Raw genomic sequence first — 12,911 nt, 5'->3', positions numbered from 1 at the left:
TCCTCTCCAGCCTCCTCATCGCCTTCTCCACAGTCTCCCTGCCCCCAACCTACCCTCTCTGCTTCCCTGTCATCCTGCCCCACCTTTCGGCCGACAACCCGGACCCCTGCCCCAAACTTCAATCCCTGTCTCTACCCCTTCTAACCCTGCATCCTCGCCTCGCCCTTGCCTCCCTGCTTCCCCATCCTCTCTCGGCCTCTGTGCTCCCCTAGTAGCTGTCTTCTCTCATCTCCCTCCTTGTTGCTCCTACAGACGCATCCTTCGTCCTTGCTACCTGCCGTGTGTCCCTCTCGCCTTGACCCAGCTTCCCACCCATTCTGCTCCCACCCCCTTTCATGCCCACCACCACTATTGCACCGCAGTCTCTATTCTGCGGCGCTCCCCGGCACCTTGACACGCGTTGCAGCTATACCTTGTTCCCCCTACCCCTGCCTCTAGACCTCTACCCTCACCCTCAGCTTCTCCCCCCTGTGCCCAGACCCTGGCACTAAGCACTTCCCCACTTCCCTACCTGCTGCTGCAGCTACTGCCACTGCTTCTGCTGCAGGATGCGGAGCACTCCACTGCTGCACTGCTGCCTGCTGCAGTATCTGCAGCAGCAAGGTGTACCTGCCCACCTGCCCTCCCTCCCGTCTGACGTACCCTGCTTGCTTCTCCTGGCATTTGTCCTGGGGTCTCCTGCAGCATGCCTGGGGCACCCTGGGGCGCTCCAAGTAGGAAGGCTTCCAGCACCCCTTGCTGCCTGCCAACGGGCTTCCATCTCCCTCCTCACCCATCCCCCACTTACTGTTCACTCTCACTGTGTGATTCAGCGTTTTTTTGGAGTTGCTAACTTTCTTTGCTTACTGGTGTGAAAGAGACCTGTCTTTAAAGGCAGGTGGTCTGGATGCCTGCCGAAGGCGTGAGGGTTACATCAGAAACCAGACTACTTGAGCCACCTGGTTGGTAGAGGGGCGGGAGCCAGGGACCCACCAGTTTGTGGGGGTGCCTCTTGCTCCATTCCACTTGTGTTGAACCACATCCAAGGGAAGATGACATTAAGTAATAGCTCTTGGAGAGATGGACGATTAGCATTTATGGAAATTAATACATCTACATCGAAGACAGGAACACCAAGTTCAGTCCGCAGCTGTCCCACTATCTGTCGCCTCAGGGTTTCTTCTTTCTTTGCGGTTTCTCCTCCCCCTCAGAAACTCCAGCCCCCAACTCCCTTCAGTGCCAAGAACAAGCTGCACCCAGGCCTAGCATTGCAGGGTTTGGGGACCTGGGTCCCATCGATCCACCTGCCTCTTACTTGGCCAATGTGTGTTCTGCAGAGCCAAGGCCACTGTGTCCTACTGGGGTCCTGGCCTTGTGCTTTTTCTTTCCCAGCGTGGGGTCCTCAGAACACCCTTGACCCTTGAGGTCCTGTCAGTCATGTCCAGTCTGCAGCCTAAGAGAAGCCAAGGGAAACTGTTCAAGCCCACGCAAGCCTCGATGGTACTTAAAACAAGGGGCTATAGCAGCCCTGTCTCCAAAGCAGCCTGGGAGGGGTGGGGGAGAGATTCCCTTCAAAACAGAGATTCACCCCTTTTGCCTGTATGCTACACTAGTCAGCAAATGCCTTGTGGGTGGGTCCCAGTCAGGATCTGGGGAGCGAACCAGGCAATGTGCAGAGAGAGGGCATCATGGAAAAACTTGAAGCTCCTTTCATGTTTCTAGGGTCCGAAATCTTGTGAGCATGGATGTGGAACCTGGGTGAGAGATGAATCTTTAGAACCAGTCACCTGCTAATAGGGCGCTATGACACTCAGGCCATATGTGCTGGAGAGCTAAGGGGACAAGAGTTCGGTGGCCAGCCAACTCCGAAAGCAGCCTACCCAGGGGCTGGTTTCTCTCTCTTTCAGTTTTCATTCACTTCAAGTAATTGGGAGGAGATATGTTGATGTGGTGGTTTCTGGGAAAGGCCTGGAGTGAGGGGTCTTTGCCTTGTGTTTGGGGAAAGGTGTGGACACTGTGCGGAAGGAACACGTGTTTGAGCCTTGGTTAAATTCTCCATAGTCTCTGTAGTCCAGAGCCATCGTGTTTTCCTAGAGCGGAGTCAAGGAGATAGAAAAGCAGCTGCTACAGGTAACATTCCAGAAAGGTTGACTCGAAGCGCCCAGACCAAAGATGCCTCCCTCCGTGGTCTGTCTCTCCCAGCATCCAGAAAGTCTCTCTGACCTTGTAGGGATGAGGACTCTAAAGTTCAAGAGTCTGGACCACCCAGCGGTCAGTCACCTCCTGCCCCAGAGGACAGAGACTCCTTTTTTCCAAGGTCAACAGACGCAGTGACCAAATAGCACAGACCCTGCTTGAACCATGCTTGAGCCCAGTCACCTCATGGCTGTCCAAGGCGAAGGAAACCTGTACCCCAATCACCCGATGACTACCCTGTGGGAAGGCCACTAGTGAGGTCTCACTGACCACCACAGATTCTCAGGGACTCCAGTCGGCCTGACCTGGTGAACTGCCAGCATTCAGGTTGTTTATGACCGTGTGTTTCAAGGGGGAGGCCTGAAGTCAGGGCTCTGGCTACAATGGAGTAGGGGAGTCCTCACCAGAATTAGAAAGCTGACCTTCACTTCGAGGTCTCGGAAATAACTCTATAGAATAGGCTTTTAACCTACGGGGGAAACCGAGGCTTAGAGTGTCAAGGAGACAGATTCTCCCCAGCTAATAAAGAACCGTCTTCCGCCAGGATTGAGTGGCAAATGCCCACTCCATTATCCTGCCACATTCCAGCAAATGCCAAGACCCCTTACCTCTGTGGAATGAATCTCCTCAGATGTCTCCGAGGTCCAAGGTCCCAAGAGAGATGGCACTTGTGCTGGGTCCGGCTTATCAAGAGTTAAGTCCTTGGCACTCACCTTGGGGTGAGCTCTTTTGGTTCATCTAAGCAAAAAGAACCAGACCCTCACCGGGAGAAACACACCTGAGTGTCCCCCTCCTGTCACTTGGCTCACAGGTTTCCCTTTGGCTCGAGAGTCTTCCGGCCAAGGTGGTCTGAGCAGCTCCCACAGGCTGGAGAGCTCAAGGTCTGGTGCTCAGAACACCCTAACCACCTTGTGTCCTGCACTAAGACATCTCAATTTCTGAATTCATTGCCTCGCTGAATAGGATCTTAGTGGGCTTCCCCCTGCTCCACCAGTGATGTTGGTTTAACCCCCAGAGACCTGAGGGGTAGCTCGGTGGCGTTGTGACTGGCTTATCCCGTTTAAGAGCCTGTCTCTCTTGAACTTCCTCCTTATACGTAGCCCATCTTCTCTCTTTCTGGCGTGCAGGAACCTGCAAGCTGGCTAGTTTCAGATAAGTAGGGTTGAGAAAGGGGAGGACAGGAAGAAAGAATGGAGACCACCCCCTCACTTCCTGCCCTCAGGATGGGTTTCCTGACTGAGGTCTCACTGGGCAGTTAAGACCCATCACCCAACCCAGAGGCTGAAAGATCTGCGCGAAGAGACACATCTTGGTCTGTTTCCAGTTGCTGTAACAAGGTTCCTGCAATTTGGTAATTTACTAAGAAAAGAGGTTTGGCAGTTGCCTGCAGATTCAGTGACAAACTTGCCCACTTTCTGAATTCTAACTCCAGAAGTTTGATTCGTACCCCAACCCCTTCCTTCTATGTCCCTTCTCCAAACACTGGCTGAAACTGTGACCCAAACATTGCCCTGACACTGGGACAGATCCTCCCTCCCTCCCTCCTAGCCCCTCTTACTCCCCCGTCCCTCTCCCCTCCCCTTCCCCCCTCATTTGCCCCCCCAGTCTCAGGCAGCAACTTAAAGCCCCCTGCTTGCTCCTCTCTACCTCAGAAAACCTACCATCTCTCCGTCCGCCTCCCCTTTTTTTTGTCTTTCAACCCCCACCCCAATATCCTCATTCTGACCCTGAAAAAAAAATTAAAAAGAAACAATAATGAATTAAATGAAATTAAAAAAAAGAGACAATGCAAGTGTCTTTGCTCAGAGTCCGAGAGGACGGGCTCCTCATTTGGTGAAAAGCCACATCACACCACAAGGCAAGCAAGTGTAGGTCGGCTCCGGTCTCTCTTTCCCTTCACAGAGCTGCTGCCAGCCCTGTCATGGGGGCACTTCCCCAGTGGCATCATCTTATCTGACTGCCTTGCAACAACCCCACCTCAAAAAGACATCAGCATGGGCATGAAAGTTTGAGTGGCAGTGTCTCAGACTTCGGGTTTTCAACACCGTTTGCTCAGTTGGGAGCTTCAAGAGATAGGAACTGGTGGGCAGAAATGGGTTGCTAGGGGCGGGTCTTTGAAAGCACAGCCCAGGTGCTGGTTCCTGTGTCTACTCTGTAAATTGCATCTACCACAAGCTTACCTCGCCATGAACTCTGCCATCCCTTCCCAGCCACGATGGACTGGGATACTCCAGACCGAGAGCCAAAACAAGCCCCTCCTTCAATAAGTTGGCTTTGCAGGGTGTTTTGGTCACGTAACTCACGAATGTCGTGAGAACGTGAGTTCTAAAGACACCAGAAACTCTCTCTCTCTCTCTCTCTCTTGGATCTCAACCAGTGAATGAGCCACTTCTTGGCCTCACAGTTATTGGGATCTTATCCTCAGGGTCCAGCTAGGTCCAGCCTTGGTACTTCACCTCGGTCAAGACTTAGTTCATCCATCTCCCTTCATCTGGCGTAGTAGAACAACCCTCAGGAGCACACCCGGGACAGAGAACCCTCAGTCAGTGTCAGCATCTCAGGCCAAGTCTAAACCCCAAGTGTATCACCTTCTGGAACCCACCTTAGGCCCCAAGACCAGAAGAGCAGAGCCATTCAGGCCCGAAGCAGAGCCTGACAGAATCCAGCAGAATTTCTTAGGTAGAGACAGGAAGGAAGCAAGGTGGCCTGTTGCCCTGGTCTCCCTTGCCTCAGAAATGGAGGGCCAGCAAGTCTTCCCACATCTGCCTGCCTGCCCCACACCTGCAGCCCTCAGTCAGAGGGGGCTGTAGACACCTCTGCTTCCCTGTGGTGTGTTTTCTTCTCCCGTCTCCTCTCAGCAGCTTCGTGATCCTTCATCACAAACTCAGACTTCAATACCCACCGCTGTCAAATGCAGCCCAGGGCCAAGAATGTGGAACTCTGCCTAAATGCCCAGCCAGGAGTAGCAGGGGCTTCCAATGGAGTTCTCTCCTGCTCTTATTGATGCAGGGGGGTCAGAAGAACTAGAACGTGTGAACAGGGAGATTACTATGAATCTTCCAGTCAGAAAAAAAAAAAAAGTTTAGAACATTATTTGAAGCCCATGAGTATCATCGTTGTTTAAAGACCTTACCAACAGACCTTGGAAAGGGCTGACCGGAGCAAAGCCCACCCAACTCCACCTCTGGGGTTGAGTGTCAGGAAGGAGATTCGGTGTCCATGAGCCTGAACAGAGAGGACCCTGCCGTGGGGAGGATGGGCAGGGCCATTGATACAGACCTTGAAGGTGGGCAGGGTTGTGATCAGCAGAGCTAGGGAGGACTGTGAATGTATCTTTATTCGCCAGACGTAATTGTCATCTGAGAGGCTACTGCTGAATAAGCTCACCCTTTCTAGTCCTTTCTGAACTCTGGCTGGCTGGTTCAACTCAGCTGTTCTGGTTCAAACTCTTGTTCAAGCTGACTGACTCAGACTGGCTTCTCTCGGTTTCTGACTGAGTTGCTCTGCTTGGCCCCAGACTAACTGAAGCAATCTGTCCTCATCTTCTGGCTCCTTCTCATTCTCTGTCTCCTTCAGTCTTTACCTGTGTCTGTCTTGCTCTCTCTGCAACCTGTCTCTGCAAAACTGCCCCGCACACCACACCCTTTTCTCCCTGTTCTGCTCTTGAATATCCTCTCTTTCCTGTGCTGTTCTTGTAAGAGTTGGGCGTATCCAATTTATGATTCATTCTGTCAGAGGTGGGTGTATCCTATCTCTGAGTCATCCTGTCAGATCTTTCTCTGATTCATCACTTTGTCTGCCCCTCAGTTAGACATCCCTTTCAAGCATGGGGTTCTTCTTTCTGTAGACTAACCTTACTTTCACTGTTTAGGATTAAAGGTGTGTACTAAGGGTGTGTCTGTATTCCAGCCAGGAGGATTAAAGAGATCTAGAAGGTCTTTGGATGTGATCCCTTGCCAGAGCAGCCATGTTACTGGATTAAAATTCCTTTACAAGGGACTGTCCAGGAGGACCCCTACAGGGTAAGGTCATGGGGCAGGGGGCACCCGGGACAGCTGGACCATGGCTAGAATGTAGTATGGTCTAAGATATGTGTGTGAACATGAATGGGAAGGGTGAGTGGAAAGCAGGTGTTGAGGCCATTGTTCCCTTGGTTCTGACTGGAGAACAGAGGGGAGCCCAGGAGCCCCTAAACTCTTCTTGCTGGGTCCATGTAGGTTGTGGAGATCAAAAGGAGCAGGCAAGAGAGGGGCTCCCAGGTACATGGCTAGACTGGCTCATGGCCTTGCAGTCTGTGCCCACAAGCATTGGGAAAGTAGAGCTGTGGTTCAGCTGAGAGCTGGGGTGTGACTGCCAGTCAGCCCAGGTCACCTCACAGTTAATTCTGAGAAGGAAAGGAGGGTTGCACCCAGGGAACTATAGGGGAGGTGAGGGCCAGATGGGGTGAAGAGAAACTCTGGATTATTGCATACTCTAGAGAAGAAAGGGAGAGGCATGGGAGAGTGGCAGGTGTGTTACAGACAAGACTGAGTGGAGAGACAGTGGAGAGCCCTGTACCCAGAAGTGGCCTCGAGTTTAGAACAGCCTGCCATGGATGGCACATCCTGCTTTAGGCTGGTCCCTACCAGGCTCCAGGCCCCTTCGCTAAAGGAGCTTATTGTCTCTTTGTTGTGCATGAGGTCAAAGTGGGAACCTTCCGGGAAGCTAACATAGCTATCCTAAAGTGTCCAGGCTGGTGTGTGTGGAATCGGGACCCAGACCCCTGCCTTCTCTGACCGACCCACCACTGCCCATTAGGTTTGGGGGTTTGACAAGTAAAGAGAGCAGGTGAGGGAGAGCCGGGCTCAGGAGTGAGGCTGCACTCAGGAAAGTCACATTTCGGTCCAACAGTCCCAGGAACATTTTCCGTCGTCTGAAAGCTCTAGGGGAGGGACGTTTGTTCACCATGATTTCACTGATTCTCAGCAACGCGCAGAGTCCACAGTCAGCTGGAATGACCCATTAGCTTTCATCAGCTTTGAATCTAAAAGTGCGCCTTCTCCTGATGGTGGGGCTTCCTGTTGACTCCCAGGCCTCCTGGCAGAAGGTGGCACAGGATGCGGTTGGACCAGCATTTGTCAGAGCTTCCTTAGAGGAGCATGACAGGATCACTGCTGTTCCCCACTGCACCTGGCTATCCGTGAGCCGGGCTCCCCGTGAGCCAGGCTCCCCTTCTGTGCTTCCCCCCCCCTCCCGCCTCTGCTCAGCTGGCTTCTCTCACCCCCAGAGGGTATTGCCTTTCCCTGACAATGAATAGAGGGTATTTTTAGTCACTCGGGACAAGAGGTGTTCAGGTGTCATGGACAGGAGTCCCGGGGCCATCTTGTCCCCTCTCTTCCACAGAGGATGCAGAGCCTACAGCCCGGTCTGTGGATCCCAGCACCTCCCAAGGGGACACAGGTGCACTTCGCTCCTCACAGGAGAGCAGACCTAAGCCTACTTGCTTACATCCTGCCCTGTGAGAGGCAGAAGGTTGCTCAGGGGACAACGATGCCTGCATGCTGAAGCACCCAGGGGTTCTGGGGGATACTGCCGTGCCTTCTCCTCATCCCGACAGTTTGGGAATGACCATGAGGCCAGCTCCTATGGGGGGCACCGGCACTGCCTTGCCACGTAATAGCTGCGTTAATAATTACAGTGTGCCTTGTGTGGAAGCTGTCCAAAAAAAAAAAAAAAAAAAAAAAAAACACTGGCTTTACCCAGAGAGGACCTTTTCAAATGAAGAATAACGGTTGTCGCCTGGGGTCTGCTGTGGGCCCTGGGAGCTGTGGGGGCATGGTGGGACGGTATCTGCAGTGGAACGAGGAAACAGAGGTGGAGCCAGGCCTGAAACCATGGCCAGGAGGTGGCACTGAGACCGGCGTAGGCAGGGTAGGGTGTTGTGCGTCACAGGGAAAGGGGTTGTCCTGCCGACTAAACCAAGATCCCAAGTTCCAAACATCTTCAGAGTATTCCCATCCTCCTGTGGCCGAGACGGCTCTCTCGCTTAGTGTGCGAGAGATGATAGCTGAGCAGGGTCACCCCCACCTCTGAACCCCACGTTCTGCCCCTGAGCCCACAGCACGCTCAGGGAAGGCCACGGGCCCTGAGCTGCCCACAGCACACACCCTGTCTGCAGACACCCACACACGGGGCCCACCTACCTAGCTGGCCCTCCCTCCCTGCTTCACCCACACCAGAAGGTTCTGGCAGAACCCAGCGGGGGATGCTGGGGGATGCTGGGGAAAGGGTTTCACTCCACCCTGTGGCAACTGATAACCATGGTAACCGTGGAGAGCTGGGGTGTCCCAGCCACCTGCTGGATTGTGAGGGTGCCGAGGCCTGGCCAGGCCCAAGGGTACACCACATGGAACAGTGGGAGGTAAGGGGAGCCCTGAGCCAGGGGACCCTCCTCCCAGCTCCTGGAAGGGACAGGAGAGCACCTGTTCCCAGATTCAGTAGGATGCCTGGTCCAGCTACTGTGCTCAGTGTTAAAGCTAACGTCCAAGACCCCTGTAAGCAGAGGCCTGAGGCTCTCTCCAGACTCTGTGCCTCCGTAATTAATGCCAGTTGGTCTTTTTAAGGAAGGGGAGACTGGGGCTGAAGCAGAGCCCCTACTCGCTGGTAGACCTAGGGTGGCCATGCTCCTGACCCAGCACCCTCTGCAGAGCTAGGATGGGGCAGGAGCCAGACGTGGATAAGGTGATCCCCTAGGAGACGGAGAACTCTGTCCCTAGGCAGACATCAGGCCTGTGCTAGGCCTTCCCAGAACCTAAGCTGTGCAGCTGTGCGTCCCTCCGTCTGGGCCTCTCCTTCCTAAGCTTCACTCTCTAGAGAGCCCTTCACACTCGACTGTGAGCGTCACTGGTGCAAGAACCAGCCCACTACAGGATGCCACAGACACCAAGCTCACGCGGCCACACCCAGGCTGCTCTCACACTCAAGGAAGTCCAGCTTCCCTGAAGCCTCCCAGGACCCCTCCCCACCAAGCTTAGATACAAGTCTCCTCACAGCCCTGCGAGCTCTGACTCCCCCTCTGTCCCCTCTACCCAGAAGACCTGACCTGTAATGCATTGGCCCTGTGAAGAAGCCTGGGGACAAAATCCTTCACCTTGGGGACAACCCTCCAGGATTTCACCTTTCCCAGGCTAGCCCTAAGGAAGCTTTCACAACCACCGAGGCCCAGAGGCGTGACTGATACTCACCACCTTGTTGAAGGACTTCCCAAGGTTCCTTCCCATACCCCAGGGCAGTCTTGCCCAGAACACTCTGAGCTGCAAAGAGGCACGGAGGTGAGGCCAGAGATTACAGGAGAGGGCCCGAGACAAGGAGGCTCCAGACCCAGTGCCTGCACGTAGAGCCCGCCGTAGGCCTGGAGCTCACATCTCAGTCTGAGGGTGTGGAATTGGGTTGTCTCTTGACCTTCAACCTCAACACTGCTAAGGCAGGGCCAGGCTTGTAGTTTACAGTGGAGACACTTTAGCTGTGCAACGGCCCTGGCTCTCACTCAGCAGAAGCCATTCCGGGTCATCCAGACCAAGTGCTCCTAGGAGACAGGCAGAGGAGGCCATGCATCTCCCAGCATGCCTGGGCGGAGGAGAGTGGGCAGCCGAACACTTGCCCTCACTGGAGGCAGAGCCCCAGATTGCCCTGAGATCTGAGAGCAATGTCTGCGTAATACCTCCGTCCATGCCATGGGCAATCATTTCGATTGGCAGCCGGAGCTCACCGTGGATTAGCTTTCAAGATGCTTAGAGGCTCGATGGCTTACGTACTTACCCCAGGTCTCCCCACCCATCCACCACTTCAGTCCCCGTGGGGGTTTTCTTTGCATCACAAGTGACAATGAGTCACAGACCAAGACTTGGCCCGAGTCACACGGTAACAAAGAACAGACTTCTTCTCACTCCAAGCCCCACCAAGGGTGTCCATCCATCCCGTGGTCCGCAGCCATGTCTAGCCCAGGAGAGCTGTGAATGCAGCCCAACGGGGAACCATACATTTCCCTAAACGCCTTGCATTTTGCATTCTAATTCTCTTGGGAGTTCTGAGGCGTGACCTTTATAAATGACAGGACAGGGCCGCAGTGTCGAATGAGATATATGTCTGTATGCCCTTGCAACCACAGACTGGGTCAGACACCTATGGGCTGGACACACCAAGGGCTACCCAGGCAGGTGTCACTCATGACCTCATCCCTAGCACCATGATGCGAAGAGGCAGGGAAATGACATGAAGACCCCAGATAGCTGCCCCTGCTTGCTGATACCTTCTGGGCAAGAGGCTTCTGTGGGGCTCCCCAGCCTGCCCTGGAGGGGTCTTTCTCTCCTTCACACGTGAACACTCAGACCTCCACCAGAAAGGTATGGGTGTGGTCACCAGAAAGGGGTATCTGCTTCCAGCCCCTGCAAACACCCAGGCACCCATGAACCTTTGCCTTACATCACAGCACAAATTGTCCCAAACAAGGACCAGTCCTGCGGAGCGACATCCCTCCTTCCTGTTTCCCTAAAAGTCGTTAGACGTTACATCCCTTATTTATTTACTTGTTATTTTTTGAGACAGGGTCTCACTAAGTAGTTAAGGCTAGCCCAGAACTCACTATGTAGACCAGGTTAGCCTTGAACTCACAGACCCACCTGCCTCTTCGACTTTAATGCTGGGATTAAAGGTGTGTGCCACCGCTGCCTGGCTTAGACATTACTAAATCCTTCATCGTCTTCTAAACAAGGCTGTGATGAACACTCACAGACACTTCACCAGCCCCCTCTGACAGGACAGGATAAGGACACACAAGCAGGACTTGGGGACCCAAGCTCTAGATCTGTGCTGCCCAGTGACAAATATAACTACCGTCTCCACCCAAGATTTTCACCACAGTATTTCCCTGTTAATTATGTGATGTTGAAGACAGTACCCCGCGGTTTCCCTTCTCGTCCGCTTTACTCATCGGGGCTTTAATGGACAGGGTGGAGAGCAGCTGGCTTTCAGATGCTGCATGGGCAAGGAATTAATCTTTCATGCTTCCCTCACATCACGTGGCGGTGCTGAGGGGTAATCCTCTTTGAAACCCTTTGTTATTTATCCCTACTGTCCCCTGGAGAGCATGGACAGGCCCGGCGTGCCAGGCTGGCACACAGGAATACTTGGAGAGCAGACTCCGCCAGCAAACCTCTCTCTCCTACCAAGTGGAAGGCTGGGGCCACAGCCCTCCAGACCCCAGTAAAGGGAAAAGGCTGTCCCTCCTTACAACCTGGTACTATGGGTGGAAGGACTTAAAAATCAGGGTGTCCCTGCTCCACATCCCTGCTTGTGTCCTGGCCACTCTGGTGACCTGGGCCTGTAAATATTAAGTGGAGAGTATCAGACATGAACAACTAGTAACTCTTTTTTTTTTATTTATTTATTATATATAAGTACACTGTAGCTGTCTTCAGATACACCAGAAGAGGGAATTGAATCTCTTTACAGATGGTTGTGAGCCACCATGTGGTTGCTGGGAATTGAACTCATGACCTCTGGAAGAGCAGTCGGGTGCTCTTAACCGCTGAGCCATCTCTCCAGCCCACAACTAGTAACTCTTAAGTAACTCTTATTAGCGTCTATCTTTGTTAGTGTTATTTTGTTATTGCTAATCTTAGTTGCCTGGTTTCACAATTAGGTTTTCCAGTGATCCAGATGTATGTAGGAAAAGCTGGAGGATCTCGGACATCAGGGTGTCCAGGAGCCTGTGGACTAGGAGAGCTGGCCATATCTGTGTCCTGATCAGCGTGGCTCGAAATAGCTGTATTTCTTCTCTCTTCATCCGGGGGATCTGAAATCCAAAGTCTAACTTCGTGGCAGTGCTGGGGACAAGGGGTCTCTCCGGGCTTTTCTGTGGACTTTTGTGAGACTTCTGCTGTCTGGTGTGCTTTGGCTTGCAGACACACTGCCCCCTCCGTGGCTGCGGTCACATGCCTCCGGTGTCTGTCACCTCTTCTTGTAGGGACATTTGTCACTTCAGGTAGGGACACACTGGCAGAGGATGAGCTCATCTTGCCATTGTCTTACACATCTCCTCAAACCTTTCAGCCAAACCAGGTCACATTTGTAGGCCCCAGAAGGGATTTGGGGTGTAACACACGGTATGGCAGGTTTATCCATCCCCTACACACACACACACACACACACACACACACACACACACACACACACACACACACACACACCAGCCCTCCATCAGAAAGCCTCCATGACCTGCTTCCTAGTCTGGTGACTCTTTTCAATCCAGTGGGGATTATATGTCAAGTGTGGCAGGCTAAACAGTGAGGTGAGGTGGTAGGATTTGGAAGCCCAGCGCCATTGTGCAACATCTTGTCTCGTCAAACAGCAGCCATGGGCCCCACGCCAGAGCCAAGCGCCCACCCCCTGACTGAGAATGGGGTTAGCATAGGATTTGTCTGCCTGACCCAGCTGGCAGGTTTTGGGGGGCACAACCATTCCTGATTCCAGAAGCTCAGCATCCCGGGTTAGGGCAAGGCCTGGCCGTCAGTAGGAGGCGGTCCAAGACCAGGCGAGGAGACACAATGTCCTGAGAGCAGACGGAGGCGCTAAGGTATAAACTTTCCGTTTAGAGCACCAGGCAGGCTTCCTCCAAGGAGGACGAGTTCATACTGTGGTCTTGAGGGAAGACCCAGGGATGAGCATCTCAGAGGCTCTGCCTCCTTGGAAACATTCAG

General features: G+C 53.4%; 1 protein-coding gene across 3 annotated transcripts in view; it reads left to right on the top strand.

Annotated features, from left to right (window-relative positions):
- Positions 1 to 12,911, top strand: part of Kcnab2 (potassium voltage-gated channel subfamily A regulatory beta subunit 2) — an 88,533-nt gene that overhangs the window by 550 nt on the left and 75,072 nt on the right. The gene's annotated exons all lie outside the window — the stretch shown is intronic.

This window comes from Rattus norvegicus, chromosome 5 (assembly GCF_036323735.1).
Source record: "Rattus norvegicus strain BN/NHsdMcwi chromosome 5, GRCr8, whole genome shotgun sequence".
Classification (NCBI taxonomy): domain Eukaryota; kingdom Metazoa; phylum Chordata; class Mammalia; order Rodentia; family Muridae; genus Rattus; species Rattus norvegicus.
This window is presented reverse-complemented; position numbering and strand designations above follow the sequence as displayed.